This window comes from Cavia porcellus, unplaced genomic scaffold (genome assembly GCF_034190915.1).
Source record: "Cavia porcellus strain 051 isolate PalLab524CR breed Dunkin Hartley unplaced genomic scaffold, mCavPor4.1 scaffold_22, whole genome shotgun sequence".
NCBI lineage: Eukaryota > Metazoa > Chordata > Mammalia > Rodentia > Caviidae > Cavia > Cavia porcellus.
The window spans coordinates 23,988,269-24,004,868 of NW_026947505.1; the positions used below are offsets into that span (position 1 = coordinate 23,988,269).

At 43.0% G+C, this 16,600-nt stretch overlaps 1 protein-coding gene across 5 annotated transcripts in view; it reads left to right on the forward strand.

The window, feature by feature from the left end:
• Scaf8 (SR-related CTD associated factor 8) overlaps positions 1-16,600 on the forward strand; it is a 232,920-nt gene that overhangs the window by 165,647 nt on the left and 50,673 nt on the right. For 2 of the 5 annotated variants that reach the window (XR_010041898.1, XM_063232932.1), the window contains one exon: positions 109-1,228. The exons of the other annotated variants lie outside the window; for them this stretch is intronic. The gene's annotated coding sequence lies outside the window, so the exon portion shown is untranslated. Of the gene's footprint in view, positions 1-108; positions 1,229-16,600 lie in introns of those variants that run through there. 5 annotated transcript variants of the gene reach the window in all.

Sequence of the window (16,600 nt, forward strand, 5' to 3'; positions counted from 1 at the left end):
TACTGTTGTGTTGACGCCATCTCTTCTTTAGAAAGTATCTTGGAAAAAAACTAGGAAAAGTTATTCCATTGACCAGTGATGACCAGTTATTGTTCCTTTTGTCAACAGGCAAGATGATGAATGAAGTTCTGGCAGCTTCCTGTGTCCCAGGCCTTGTAGAAATAACTGAGACAGACGCGCTTCAAAGCTCTAATGTGCATCACATCGGATCTTGGTTAAGGAAGCGTTAAAAGGAACCCGCCATTACCTATTGAGAAGGCTCTGTGCTCTCAGGCATTTGTTTCTGATTGAATCCAGAGGTTGCAAGCATGCTTCCCTGTATTACCTGTTGGAGCAGGTTTAATTTTATAAATTTTAAACACAAACTCTATGAGTTTCTAGTTCATAATTGTTCTTTTTGAGGATCCACTCAGATGAACAGTATTGCATCTGTAAGAGATACATACACACCTCCACAAGCCCAGAATTGATTGGAAAATCAGTGGCAACAAGCTCCCATCTGTAGCATCATCCAGTACCAGTAATGGAAAGGACAGAGTGCTTGGAATCCTTTGGGGAGAAGTCATGTTGTGTTGAAACTACAAATGACTGGAACCATAGCTTTAGTATACCATGGCTTTTAAAACAAACACAACTGCATACACTGGGTAGTTTTTGACCAGTGGCTTTAATTCGTTATTGCTATCTCCCTGGATATCGTCAAACACTGAAAGTCTTCAAATTGCATTAAAAAATGTTTTTAAATGCAGCTTTGACAAAATTCAGTGTTCAGTATAGTATTCCAAGTATTCCACGCCAGACTTCCTGTCCTGTAATTGCAAACAGCAGGTACCCAGGTGGTAGACTAGACCTTGTGGCAGAGTAAGGAATGACAGTGAACAGGCACACTACATTGTATCCTAAACATACTTTATAAGTACGTTTCTTATTTGCTTCTTATTCAGGCAGAGATTATAAAAGTTTGTTACAAGTATCCAAATCAGGATTTGTGTTTTGTAAATGATCAATGTTCACAATACCCACAAGGGGAAAAAAATGGAAAAATTCAAATATTCATACCCTTTACACTTAAAAGAATATTTTTTATCATTCTTTTGTTTTGGCTCTGTCAAAAATTAAAGTGCTTGGAATGCTGTAGTCTGTGGTCTCTTGAAGTTTAATCAATGAGAACCTAACACCTTCACAGTATGCTGTCACTTTGGACGTTCATAATAAAAATTGAAACTGATTTTGGTTGCTAGTGATTTATTTTGCTTTGTAGCTTGGTACATCATTAGTGCTTCATGTTTGCCTAGCAGATGAGTAATCCTTATCACCATATATACGGATACAGAGATAAATAGCATAGTCCAAGCCTTTCACTATAACTGTCATTGTATCACTGACATTTTCCAAATTTGAACAGCCACTCCTGTTAGTTTTTGCAAGGCTAAAATGTTTTTGCCAAGGGATTTTTGAATATTCATTATACAGTACGCATATGCAATGTACATTTTAATTACCATTAATTTATGATTCAGAGAATTCCTGGAGATTGAACCTAAGCTTTCTGGAGTTTCTGCTTATATTTTGTACTGAATTGATTATAAATTTTGATCATAATGTATTTTCTATTAAACAATAAGCAGGGAACTGGAGAAGGCTGTGGGTAATACAGTGGCCATCTAGGCATTTCAAGAGCATCTTTCTTTGACTCTGTGCCCGGTGTGTTGGAGTACTATTTTATGTATTCTGTCATACTATAATATAGTAAGAAAGAAACCACTCCAAAGGAGTCTAAACAAATGAGTCTTGTGCAGAAAACTTGGATCTTTCTTGGCACTTTTACCAAATTGGATTTGACAATAAGATCCCATGTCTTCTTCTTTTGTAATGAACCTGCGTCTGGCAGGTTTACCATTCATCGAGCTCTCTAGCTCCCCTCTTCCAGACACCACCAAAAAAATGAACAGCATGCATTTGGGAGTAGCCAGAGTATTCTAGCACATTTGCTCTAGTATGAGCAAATGATTTGGGAACTTTATTTTTAAGGCATTACCTGAGACTGGCCTCAAATTGCTGGGCTCAGGTGATTCTCTCATCCCATCCTGCCTCAGCCTCTCAAGTAGCTGAGATTGTAAGCACTGCACTACCCCAACTGGCTTAGATTCTGTAACTCTGTAATTGGAAGAAAAAAAGGAGAGTGCATTTCTTTTCAGTGAATGGGGTGGAAACAAAAGAGAGAATACAAATAGTTCCATTCCTCCAGATGTGTCTGCATGCAGCATTTAGCTGCGGGTGCTTTTCTAATAATAAAGTGCATTCACAGGGCCCATCTATTAGCAGAGTCATCTTTTGAAAGCCTGTAGGCCCCTTCATAAACCAGAGGTCGGTGCCCTGTGGTAGATGATTCCTTTGCAAAAGCGCCGCCCCTTTGTGTATCCAGACCAGGCCTCTTGGCCCTGTCCCCCAATATTAACAGCCCACATTCTGTGTCTGCCTTCAGTCCAAGGCAAAGGAAAGCTCTCAAAAGCCTTCCATCCCTGGGGACTTCGACATGGTGAGCTGGCTTTTAAAACAGTTTTAGGTGACTTTAACACACTGAAGCTGTTTAGTATCTACACAATTACAAGAATCCTTGATATGGGTACAGTATTTGGTAGTGTAAATGCTGGTTTCTCACTTGAGTTCCAAGGGTAACCATGTCATTCAAATGAGATAGGTAGTCTTAAGCAGTTTCTTTGTGGTTAATAATTTCATCATAGAAGAAAAGAAAACCTTGCTTCATAATAGCCACCCAAAGGAAGTGCACACAGACAATTGCTTTTATCCAAAGTTGTTTGTGTTCTACACAATTTAACAATATAAGCAATTAAGAATGTAAAGTCTGATGCTTGAAAAGGAAGGCTTTTTCCAGTCATTATTAGTGATTTCCCCAAATTGACTGCTTTTACATCCATTTGTTTAAAATTGGGAAGCATTTCACCCTACCACAGTGACATCAAAACCATTATTTTCATAGATGAGTATCTCTCAGAAGCAGCCTGACAGTGTTTAGACTCTCACAGTTATTATCTCATAGACATTTATTATACCACTTAGCATCTCTGAGAAATGTTTACTCTTATTTCTTCTGAGCATGCCTCCTTCAAAACATTTTTTAAATATAGAAAAATACTCAACTCATATGCTATGCAGAAATAAAATGAAAACCATTTTCATACATTTCTATGTTGTAGCAAGAATAAATTCTTTCCGGCCCAGTAAATGCCTATAGACAGTTTAGGAAAAAAGATTGTAAGTTATGAAAAAAAAATGCATGCATTTTATTAACTAAACATTCTATACAAGATCAAATATTGTGCTCAGATTCAATTTCTTTTAACAATTTTTTTTTGTCTTTTTCCTTTTCATCGGTACCAGGGATTGAACTCACGACTGCCTGCTTGCAAGGCAGGCTCTTATGCCGCTGAGCTAAATCCCCAGCCCCCAGATTCAATTTCTAAAAAGATAGAATTCACAAAATTAATAAACACTTTAAAATGCATTGAAGGTTCCATAGTCCTAGACATAAAAGTGACTTTCAGTTGGTTGGAATGGTCAGCCTGGGTAGTTGGAAGACCCTGAATATGTCTTTCATAATTTTGCCACTTAATTGTGAGCAAAGAAAAGATTACTGAGTAGAAACAATTGCTACTCAAAAGACTTTTTGGAAAAGCTGAGCCAAATATCATCTTATTGATTTTTCATAAAGTTGCATTGATATAAAATATTCCCACACTCTTTGTCACATCAAGAACCCACACGACATACAACATGCACCTCCTGCTTGTGATGGCATCATTCTAATTCTTTATTGACAGAAAAAAAAAATCAAGAAAAGTAGTTTCTTTTTCAGAAATGTCCACAGACTGGGAAGTTTTGTTTGTGTATAAATGTTCACCCACACGCATGCTTTGTGGACTAGGCAGAGTGACTAGAATCTTTCCAGGCCATAAAGAAGCAAAAGTCCCAAAAAAAGGTGGAGCTGGGAGTTGCTGGGGGACTTAGGAACCCAGAGGCCAGTGTTGTTGCTGCAACAAGTTTGGCCAACTACAGCTGCAGCCCCAACTGCTTCCTGTGGACCCCAGTTCCCATCCGTGACTTTTTAGAAAAATGTTGCAAATTTGTCTTTAAATACCCATAACTCTATTAATCCAGCACATAATTTATTTAGTGCTTACTAAGTCCCCAGTTCTGTTTTTGAGATCAGAGATGGAACTACAAATTAAAATCATGTCTGAAACATGATGTCCTGTGTTCAATTTCCAGTACCAAAAAATTAGAAAGTCATGCCTGTTTGTGTCATTAAAATCCACACATTAAAATGGAATACAGTGATGTAGAGTTGGTTAAGCAGCAGAGGAACACATGAGAGGCTCACAGAGGCAGATGCAATTCAGTGGTTTCTCTGAAAATTACTTACTAGCTCATTTCCACTACAGGAAAGAACCACAGTTCTTACAGTTTGTCCTTTTGCTGTTTCCCAGCCAGTAATGTGTTTACTGGTTTATTTGGAGTTACCAATACTGGGATTATGTTTGCAATAATGAATCATTTCTATTCAAACGGTAATATCTTCAAGGACTTTTTATCTGATTTCACTGACCTAGCAGCAAAGATCCCTCTAGCAAGTGTGTTCTCTAGCTAGACAGTCCATGCAGCAGAGCTTAGGCAGGATTCCTCTTTTCTGAACCCCTGGACGTTAGTCAGGATGTAACTCCTGCTCTCTACAGATGCTTACACTGAATTATACATAAGAAGTGATAGTTCAACTATTAATATATGGAGGAAAATCTTAAAATTTTCAAGCATGATGACTTTGACTTCACAACCTTTGGAAGATTATAAATAAAACACAAAAAGCTGTTTCTACTATGAGACTTACATGAATTCAGTTTCTTGAGAAATCTTCCATATCTAAATGGACTGCAGCAACACAGTGGGATGGCAATAGATAGACAGTTGTCTTGGCCCACATTTTCTGTGGAGTTGTATTTTCCTGTGGACATCTTGGTACACAAGCCACAAGGTGGGTTTTTCCAGATCCCTGTCATAACTGACAGGAGAAGAAAGGTTAACTGTATGTTTGCAGTCTACTTGCATCTTGTTTTCACAGATGTTTATTAAATACAAAAGAAGAAAAAAGGCCAGTAGACAATCCCATAGGTTGTGGATTCAGTTCACCATTAGCTCTTATTTTTTTTTCAAGGGAAAAGGTGCATTAGATCTAAGTGCAGGAACTTTGCTGGACTATGAGATTTGCGAGATGTAGGTTTGCTGTGGAAATTCAAATATTTCCATCCACTGGTAAACACTGGACAATGTATGTTACTTAAGCTATCATAAGCATGACCACAACTAAAACATTTTCTAAGTACCTTTTCTTGGGCTTCAGCCAAGACACAAGGCACAACACCATTCCACTAAAACTCTCTTCACATCCCAACTCACCTCAGGAGGCTTAACCAGCCATCAAATTCTTCCTACCAAGAATCCACAAACAATACCAGAACAAACTATTTTCTAACAGTGGAGACAGCTTGTTCCCCACACTGGATCTCCAGTTTGCAAGTAATTTAAGTACATGTATATGTCTTTAAATGTTTTACTTTGTACATTTTTATTAGTATGTGTTTGCAGTACATAATGGTTACAATTCATCATAATTGTGATCATTGATCAGTAGAGATCTAAAATGCCAGCCCCAACCAGCCTGTCCCTACCTTATTGTCATCATTTGTTTGCTCGGTCGTGACTCTGTGAGGTAGGTAAGGCAAGGGTAGGCTGATTGGGGCTGGCAATTTTATATCTAGTTTTCAAGACTGATTGTTTTTCAGCTAGGTCTTATTTTCAGGGAAAGGGTAGACATGTTGTAAGCCCTTCCCGTGGGTTCTGTGATTTTTTTTTTTAAGAACTTCTGGAGGTGTTGCCCTCTTCAGGCTGGCTGAAGGCTTGGCCCCTCCACCCCTTGTTACTTAAAGCAGATCGCCTGCCTCTCTCTCTCCCATGTGCTCTGTGCTTGAGTATATATTTCTTCTTCCAGACGTGGGGCACATTCCCTGAAGGACTTGACCCTCTCAGCAGCCTCTTGCTAAGGAGTTGGGGCAGGTCAGGAGCCCAAGCTGAAGCAGAGGTCCAGGGTGGCTGAGGATGCTCACCCTTCTGCTGAGAACTGTTCCTAGGAGAGGAGTTGCTGTTCCCTGAGGAAAGGTGCCTCCCTGTCCCTCCTGGGGGCCCATGGCATGATATTGTGTCAGCACATCCTATACAAAGCTACTTGTCCTTACCTTTTGTAAACTACATGTGACATGAACTAAGCCAATGTAAACAACTGAAAAAGTCATTCGCCAAGAGCAAAACAAAAGGAAACCCAGGAGAGATGTATTTAGTGTATTTTAGTTCATTTCTTAGATGCATTCTCTAAAAATTGAGTTATCTGAGTTTGCATCAAAGAAATTTCTTCTCTATTCAAGTTTCTTCCATCACCCCTATAGAAAACACAGTCCCTTACCCAAGTGTGTCTTTCAAGCTACTCCCTGCTCAGTTTCAGTTTATTGCTTTTTTATTGGTCGCTCTTGACATTCACTTGGGTTCCTTGGAGAATGCTTACAGCTGAAGATGCCTGCAGTTGCTTCCACAGTGGTCTTAAACTTGTCTACCCATTAATCACCTAGGAGATATCAAAAAGATACCAAATCATGTGTTCCAAAAGATTGTGATTTTTAGATGTGCCCTGGGTGTTGGGAGTTTTAGAAGCTTCTGGTAAATTCTAACGTGGAGACAAGTTTGATAAACATGAGACTAGAGAAAAGAAAGAGAGGTTTATGGGCCTGAGCCTGAATCCTATCTCTGCTCCCTGCTGTCTGTTTGAGTTGAGGCAAGTTATTTCATCATACTAAGCCTTAATTTCCCGAAAATGTATGAAGCAGATAACCACACCAAAATTTTTCTCATCTGTGTAATGAAAATATTGTTTACACTGTGTGATTATTGATGTCATGGGTTTGGCACAGGGTGGGCATTCAGGAAATGATAGCTGTTCCTTTATCCCTGAGATGAATAAAGACATGGAAACAGCAAATGACTAAGTGATGTCAGTCAATGAAAGTGAAAACAAGTAGGGTGACACCCAAACTCACGTGAGAATTTTTTCTGGGCAATGAATGGCTCATCTATTGCAAACTTTTGGAAAGAATGATACAGCTTTGTACTCAGAGATAAGGCTATTGTGTGCCTCTGTTTTCCCAGGGTGGGTGAACAGGATTGGCTTGGCAGATAAACCTGAAGATAGCTGGGAAGCAGACTCTTGGCAAAGCCTGCTTGGCTCCATGAGTGTGGTGGGCACAATGCTGATCACACACCTCGCTACAGTCCAGGATATCCCCAGAACAAAAGAGGAGTAGGAGGGCAGGGCTGATCTGGTCATAGCCTCCTGGCACATTAGACCCAACACAGGATTCTATTTTAATCTAAATCCTCCACGTCCTTCATTTCTCACATGGTTTTTCAGACATTTCGCATGCTGGCCTTTAATTCTTAGGCTCAAGGAATCCTCTTGCCTCAGCCTTTTGGGTAGCTGGGACTATATATAGGGGTGTTCCACCGCGCCCACTTCCCCCCATCTTTCTTTTTTACTTGTTTTTCATTCATCTCAAAAATTATTTTTAAAAACAAACCCCAAATGCAATAGCTATTGGGATGGATGTGATTCCTGTTATGCAGTCTTGGGCGAGGCCCTAAAGCCTCACTTTGCTGCCATGTGGTAAGAAGGAGGGCTTAGCAGTGTGCATTCCTCTAAGACAGAAACAAGGACAGATAGAATTTCAGAGCTGAGAGGAACTCCAATCACCCCTGAACCCCAAGGGTTCATAACTTGGATGCAACACATGGGTCATATTTTAGTTTTGGTTGATGAAGAATGTGACTTTTAATCTGATTTGAAGAGTTTGGTAATTTTCCAAGACCAAAACAAAAAGAAAAAATTTAGCTTTCTTAACAAGGAAATTTCAAAACTACAGGACAGTTTAGGAGCAAATGGGGTTATCAGGTGACCACACTCTTTTCCAGCCTCTGCTTCCCTGCTCATGGCAAGCCCAGGCATCCTCAGTGGGTAGCACTGGCTAAGCCCCAAGGTCATCTGATTCAGCAGAGGGGCACAGCACAAAACGGACAGTCGGACTGCACAGAGGAGGGTCCATTGTCCTTCTGCTAGGGACAGTAGGTCTCTTGATGACTCTGGGAAGAGGGCACAGCTCTCAGCACTGATGGAAAATCTCCACATGTTAACATGTGATGCAAAGTCAGGTAGGCTGTGCAAGCAAGACTCTAGCAGGCTCACGTAATGCAGGCCACACACACACACACACACACACACACACACACGTCCTTCGTTTTAAGGACGTCCACCACCATGATCATCATCATCATCATTGTACATACCAATGACTAGCACTCTCTGTTTCTCTGCTCCCATTAGTGGCCTCCCTTGCTTAGAGTGACATGGGAGGCAGTTTATAGAAGGGATAAGTCCTTTATGTGGATCACAAGTGATGAACTGTCCAGAAAGAACTTAGCCCAAAACCTGTAACACAGTAAGCACTCAGTCATGTATAGCCACTGTTGGTACCAAGATCACGTGAATTTAGCTTTAGATATCATATGTTTGATATTTAGTTGTAAATGTCCTATGTTGCTTGGTATCTCAGGATCTGTGTGACTCAAACACTGTGTGCCTCTCAGTGCCAGATCCACAAAAATTATGTTCAGCCAAAGAGCAAATTGATTTCTCCTTTTGACACTGCCTTGAAAAAAAGACTGAAAAGCTATTTGGTTAAATATGTATTTCACTGAACTCTAAACATTCCCTCCGTCGCTAGTGTCACTAGAGGCCCTGCCTTTTTCCCCCTGAGCTTGGCTGAGTGTGGAAGGCTGGTGTCCTTGTTCTCTGGCTCATTCAAACTAGGAGCACTTGTTAGTACCTACTAAGAAAGAATTTAGCTTGCCATGTAAGAATTAAAAACTGCGTGAGGCACAGAGATCTTGTCCTGGAGTTGGTTGGGAGACAGCACAAATCTTCCATGAGATAAAATGAAATCGGTACCTTAATAGAGGATAACAAAGTGTCGGGCCACAGAGAGAAGACTCACTGTTCTGAGAGGAGAAGGCAGAGATCGGGCCCCAGAACAGCTGGTCTGGGATGGGGGAGAGTGGTTCCAGGGTAAGAAGCCCTAGGCAGAAGCAGATCAGTAGGGAAACACACAGCATGGACCAGTGAGGAGCTCCTGGTCAGAAGAAAGTCCTTATAACAGGATGATTGTCCCTTCTGAAGGGACAGGAGCATAATACGAATGAACATGGCTCTCTGCATCTCTGGTCTCTGACATATACTGAGCAGTATTTTGTTCCTTTTAAAATTTTGACAAATTCACCCATTTATTTACTAGATCACATCTAATATGGCCAGCTACTCCCTGGTCTCTATTTCCACAGTGCTTTTAGCGCAGCATGAAGAGCAGAATAGGGTAAGGGAGGGTGGGGAGGCCACAGCTAATATTTTCTCTGGTCCAAGAAGACCTCACTGATATTTGAGCGAAGATAAGAAAAATGTCTGAAGTAAGCCATGGTTGATTAATTGAAAAATTAATGGAGAAGTGAGTTTAATGTGTTGTTTGGCACAGTGCAGCCAGTTGCAAGAATGTAGGGCATATTGTTTTTCTTCCCCACTGCCCTGAACACATTTTCAGTACATCACCTAAGATCCAGCTTTGCAGGGAGACTGTGCTGGGTCGGTAGAAGTGGCGTACCTGTGAGTTCTGTGGTTTCCTGGGATGGCTGTTAATGTACTTGCACTTGTCTGTGGGTCTCAGCCACTTCCTACTCCTGTGACCATAGTGTGTTATTTAAACTCCTTATGCTTCATCATATGGAAGTGAGTAATCATGATCATAGAGAGAGCAGTCGTGATAAGACTGAGAGAATCAGATGCGATGGGTGCATGTGAAGTGTTCTGCTCATTACTGGTGACCAAAGATGTGTGTGATAAAAGTTGGTCATCACAGCAGTAGGAGTGTCGTTATAGTATTGCCCAAAAGGTGGCTCATCCCTGCTGTGTTGTGTTGGAAAGTTACTTTCCCAGGTTGTGGCCTCTTAACTGGGGATTCTGTGACTGTGATCCTCTAATGGTCAAAACATGGGTTTGACCTTTGTATTTCATGAAGTGTTCTTTAGAGTAAAGCATTAAATAAGCATTTAATGGAGAAATGAGCTCAATTATAACTCAACGGGGAATAAACACAGCAGAGAAAGCACTCCCATACAGCAAAATATCTCCCCAAACTCTTAGGAATTGAATTGCCTTTTATTTAATGTTTCTCTAATTTTTAAACCATTTTCAATGCTATTTTTACAGTGACTAGAGTTGTAAAAACAAAACAAAGAGGACTGAGGTGGAGCTCAGCAGAAGGTCCTTAACATGCAGGAAGTCCTGAGTTCAATCTTTGGCACCGGAACCAAAACAAAACAAAAGTGAAATTCAAGGATAAGCTATTTTTTAATAGTAGCTCTAGATTTCTGAGGTAAAATGTGTCTAGTATATGGTCCTTGAAGTATTTAACTAAAATTTGTCTGGCAACAGAATTGCAAAGACAAGTGATGAACCACTTCTTCGTAAATGAGAGCCACGGTCAATTAAGTCTCCAGGTCTCATTCTTCCCACTGACTTGGTGGTCAATCTTTGAGGCAAAAACTATCATGTCACATTGAGGGCTTTAATAATTTCTACTTATACTGAAGAAACTTTGTGTCAGTTTACCATTATTATTATTTAAAGAGCCTCAGGGGACATGGACTATAAGGGGACAGATGCTGCCTACCATGACAAAGACCCAAGCTTGAGTCAGGGTAGGAAGAAGTCCTGGGTGCCTCTTGTGGACAGCCTTTGGCATCAGAGTGTCTATGTCAAGCTCTTGTGTGGACATCTTAGGGTCATGCCAGGAAAAGGGTGGTTGTAGTCTTTTTAATCAAGACAGATTACTGTCAGTCATGTGTCACCAAAACTATGACGAGTCTCCCCAGTGGTGAGAGAATTGTACCCCTTTCAGCCCTGGCCAGAAGAGCATTTGCACACAAGTTGAGCGGGGCTGGCTCTGTATTTCCTGGCCGGTCCTGGTGTGTGCTTTCATCTGCAGTGTGTGTGCCCGGGCTGCATCTAAGTGTAGCTCCTCCCCAGCGAAGAGCCCTGCGTTGCCTCTGCCCTCCCCGTGCAAGGCCAGTGTGCATGTGAGGGGGCCGGGGCAGAACGTATTTATAATCCACAGAAGATGTGGAGAAGCTTGCTTTTGGTCACTAGTCAAGAAAAAATTGTTGATTTACATTTCCTGTTTCCTTCTTGTATCTATTCAGAGAAGGGGCCAAATCCATGGCCCGAGCCTTGGAACTGTGAGGGTCACTGTGTCAACAGTGTGGGCTAAGAGGGAAGGGTTGGGGAGCCTACAAAGACTTCCTTTGACACTCACCAGTGGGTGCCAGGCATTTGCTCCCGGGTAATTTTGGGTTTGGAAGTTCCACCATCATTAGAGAACTAGCATGCTTGTGAGGGGAAGATCAATGCAGTCACAGTCATAGATGTGGGTAAACACTCTCCAGTTCAATGCTACTATTTGCATAGAAGCATACTGCTCCAAAGGTCGCTCAGCTCAAATGTGAGCAGCATCCAGCATATCTGTTCAAGGCGTGGGTGCACCAAGTGATGAGCTCAGAGCCTACTAGGCCAGGAATGGCGAAGGGAGCTCTTAACCAGGACCCTACCTCTCCTGAGGTGCCAGGAATACAAGCAATCGGGAACAGGGAAAGGATGAATGGGCCACCAGTAAAAATGGTCACACTCAAGGTCTCAAGGCTCTCCTTGACCATGCCCAGGCCTCCTACTTCAGGATTGCAGGTAACTCGTTTGCATCTTGAAGCTATCTCTGCGAGACAGAAGCAAAGGAATTCCACCTCTGTAGGAGACACCACCATTCTCAGAGGAGGGCTGCTGTTCTGCAGAGGAGGCAGATCTGAGCTCCTGCAGGAAGGCCAGAGGCAGGAGTGTTTCCTTGAAGGAAAGCGCTCCTTCCCAGAGTGCTAGGAAGTGGAGAGTGAATGAGGATGGTGTAGAATGAGGGGCAGGACAAATCAGAGTACCAGGTGGGTCAGTGACTTAGAACTCTAGCAAATATTTCAGTTTTGTAACTACAGTGATGTATGTAACAAGGGGCTGAATTCGAGACTTCAGCTGTGGGGGTGTTTGAGATGGAGAAAAAGGTGTTGCCAACAAAAATTTCTCCAAGAAGTGACATTGTGACTGAAAACGTAAGTCTGTATTTTTTAGTAGGAGCAGCCCCTGGGGAATTTTGAGGGAAATGAAATCTTTTTTTCCCCGTTGTCCCAGGGGTTGAACTCACAACCTTGCATTTGCCAAGCAGGCACTTACGCCTGCAGAGCTAAACCGTTAGCAGAGTTCAGGGTCTTTACACTGACTTACATCCCTAATCCTTTAAAAATGTTTTTGTTTGTTTTATTTTGAGACAAGGTCTCAGATCACTAAGTCGCCCAGTTTGGGTTGGAATAGTCATCCTCCTGCCTCAGCTTCCTGGAGTGCTGAGATTACAGGCAGGTGCCACCATCCCTGGCTAAATATTATCTTTCAAATCACTTCACCACTGTTGCAGTGAGGAGAAGCAGTTGCGGAGAGTTGAGCCTAGAAGTAGGGACATCAGCTGTGAGACTTCCCTGCTCAAGGGAGTGACATGAAGACGACACTGGGAGAAATGAGAGAAGAGGGTGCCTGTTTCCTGAGAGAGTCCCAAAGGATTCCCTGGAGTGCTGGGCAGGAAGGATGTGGGGGAGGGAGGAATCAAGACTTCACGAGGCTACATCTGGCTGCATTTTCCACGCTAAAGTAGTCATCAAAACGAAGGGACACTGCTGTCATTGTGCAGGGGTCTCAGAGAGACAGGGCACTGAGAGCGCGAATCAAGGCAGGCTGCCGGATGAGGTGGAGGAGGAAAGCAGGAGGAGCTCTTTCTGGGTTAACTAAGGAGGCAGGTCAGACGGAGCCTCAGCTCATGCTGGGAGCACGGGGAAGTCAGCCAGGAGAGGAGAGGGTGAAGCAAAGACACCGCAGGTCTACCCTACAGATAATGCGTGTCCTCTTCAGATCCCCTAGGGAAAACCAGAAAGTGGTGTAAGGAGGGGAAGGGTTGCCATCCCCAAAAACCTGCAGGCGGGTCATAGGCAGCCCCATCTGCCTGGGAGGTCCAGTGTTTCCAGGCTCAAGGGGTGGGACGGGCTGGACACTGAAGACTGGCACCACTTTTGTTTGTATGACAAGGGATGGATGGAACCCAGGACCTCGCACATACTTGGCAACTGTCCCACCCCTAGGCTACATCTCAGCCCTTTTCAGTGTGAGACAGAGTCTTGCTCCTTTGCCCAGGCTGGCCTGAAACTTGGCGTCTTTCTGTCTCAGCCTCCCAAGTAGCTGGGATGAGTTTTGATTCCAGCAGCTTTTTAACTATAGAGCTCAGCCAGGGTGCTGACGTCAAGGGCGCTGGGAGCCAGTGGGCAGTGCCCTGCCCTGTGCTTATTTTCTTTCCCGCAGAGAAGAGGATGCTCCTCAGCCTCCTATGGCTTCTGCCTGTTTTTTCTCTCTCTCTTTCTCTGAGTCCCTCCGGCATCCTGGCCCACAGCCTCCCGGACACAGTGTGCACAGACATAGCATTGTGCCCTGACATGACCAAAGGTTTCTTTGTGATCCTCATGATTTCTGGGCAAAAGTATACACTTTCTTTGTAAAACATTTGCATTTTAAAATGTGTTGAAAGAAGACCTTGATCTGAAACCTTTATTGTCAAAACCAATTTCCATTGACCTTTCCAATTTCCAGGTCAGTAGGAATCTGACCTGAGTAAGCTCTGTGGCTTCAGACACATTCTCATCAGGATGGACGTTCCTGTCACACAACAGTAGCGTCTGTTTCCTTATCAGAAAATGGAGACAATTGTATTTGCCTGCACAGAATGTGAGCTGTCATGGTTGCAGTATTTAAAAATAGAACTCAGGATTTTTCTGCTGATACTTCTGAACTACAAGTTCTTCTCTCTGTGTCTCTCTGTCTCTGTCTCTGTCTGCCTCTCTCTCTCTCTCTCTCTCTCTCTCTCTCTCTCTCTCTCTCTCTCTCTCTCTTTCTCTCTCATACACACAGAGTTGTGGCCACCGATATCAGCCAGATCAAAGGCCCAGGATGCAAATGCAAGTTTGAGCGATTTAGTCCTGGTTTTCAAAGCTTCCTGCTTATCACCCGCCTTTTCAGTTTCCGATCTAGGGCCTATCAAGATGTGAAAAGATGTCTAGTGAGGCTGTTGGGAAATGCAAGTCTTGGCTTCTGTTTTCACCTTGGGGCTCCCCAGACCTTCCTAGGTCTCAGAGGAAGGTGGGAAAATGCACACGTGCTGTCTGCTCTTGCAACTCATTCTTATCAGGAAAGAGCTAAGGGACCCTGGGTCGCAGGGACACTGCCACCCTCTGCCCTGCTGGCCAGACAAGCTCCCAAGGCTTCTCATCATTAGAGACACTCGTGGTAGCAGGATGGGCGGCTTGTCCTGTAGAAAGGATGTGACTTCCGACGTGAGCAGTGTCCAGTGCCCCCTGGAAACTTCTGCCTGGGGGAGGACTTGCAAGTCAGGGGGACTTTTTAAGGTCACCAGGTGAGTCTAAAGGGTTTGCAAAACCTGAGTTGACGGGAAATTTTCTTTCACTTCTTATTTTCCCCAGTCAAATACTCTTAAAGGCAGAGGAAAGATAATAAATTCTCATTTTTGGGCAATGGACATAGCATTGGTTTGTCACAAGCATAAATAACTTAAATTACCACAAAATTCCTGTGTGATCATGAAGCTATATTCCAAGTTTACTCTCTATTCCAAAACATAGATTTGCTTTAATCTGCAGTTGGTTTGTGCTATGCCAAACTACTTACACCTCGACTGCCTAGGAAGGGGCTGAGGGTTTGTCCTAAGGCCCTGGATGTCCTGATGCTCCCCTGTCTGTACCTGCTGAAGAAGGGCCCCCGGGGCCGTTCCCTAAGGAAGTGCTGCGGTTTTTTTCAGGGTCCTAACTGCAGTGCCCCGCTTCCTGACAGCTCCTAACTAACTGCAGGATCATGTTGGACCTTCCCAGCTTTCTCCTATCTTATCATTGTCTCCAGCCACCTACTGGGTGCTTCCCTCCCACCGTGAAGATGTTTTCACGGTGCCTACCATTCAGTCCTTGGAAATGAAGGTCATTCTCTTCCTGCTTCTTTTCTCCTCTCGTTTCTTCAAGCTTGTTGTTTCTTGATCTTCCTGCATTCTCCTGCCATCTCCCTGCTTGGTTTGCTATTCAAATATCTGGGCAGAGGTGGAGATCTAAAGCAAACACGCAAACTAACAAACACGCTAGAAGACTCACAGCTGATGACAGCATCCCCCCAGGGCTACATCTATAGCAGAGTCAATGTCACCTCTAGCCCAATGCCAGGCTGGCAATTGAAGGGGAACAGGAACAGTCCACAAGTTCCAGCAGACATAGTCCTGCCTCCTCTCTAGCATGGAGTCACTGGCAGCAACCTAGCAAAATAACTTGGCTGGTACATTTGCATGAACTGTGGCTGAAAAGCCTTTGCCCTTGAAATCATCTTGCTGCTCAAGTGCACTGAATGCCACCTAAAGGAAGTTTGCCGTGACTGTGTTTAAATTTAGCAGATGATCTCCAGAACAATGGTAAAAAGTCTAGGAAAAAGTTTATCTGAAGTTGAAAGAGAAAAATAAGGACAGAAGAAGGTGATTTGATGACTCAAAGGTTAAACAATCCACTGTCCTGCCAGCACTAAAGAATCTTGTGAATGTAGATAATATTGGTGGCATCTGGCACTCATGCTTGTTCCCTCTGCATGTCACTCTGTGTCTCAGACTGTGCACACGTGTTGCTACTCAGTTCTCTTCACAAATCTCTGATCTAGATCCTTTCATCAGTCCCATTTTGCACGTGGCTAAAGGGGACAGAGAAACCAAGACCACGCCATTGCACAGTGGCAGAATCAACACACAAACCCACTGCCTCTGAGCCAGGCGTCTCAGAAAATGTTTGGCTTTTTGTCTTCTAAAGTTAACAGCAATGCTGAAGCTCTGCAATCACACATCTTTCTGATTGATAGTGAATGTCTAGATTTTTATTATTTTATGTTGTATAAAGGATGCATGTAGTCAGGCACTGTTTTTATTTTTTCTGCCATAGGGGATCTTGACTTGCAGGAGATTGAATTTATTTTTAGGAGGAAAATATATACATCATTAATTTAATCAGATACTTTCTAGATTAATTTTTATGAGCTCTTGAAACTGGAACAGCTGAGATGAATTCACATGGAGTAGTTTTCAGCATCTTTATAATGTCTTCCTCCAGAGGGAGCTCCTGGCAAGCCTTAGATTTTATGTGTTGGTTCTCTCAGGGCCTGGAGCTTGACTTTCCAATCAGTACGCTTTCAGGGAATGGACTGCACGTG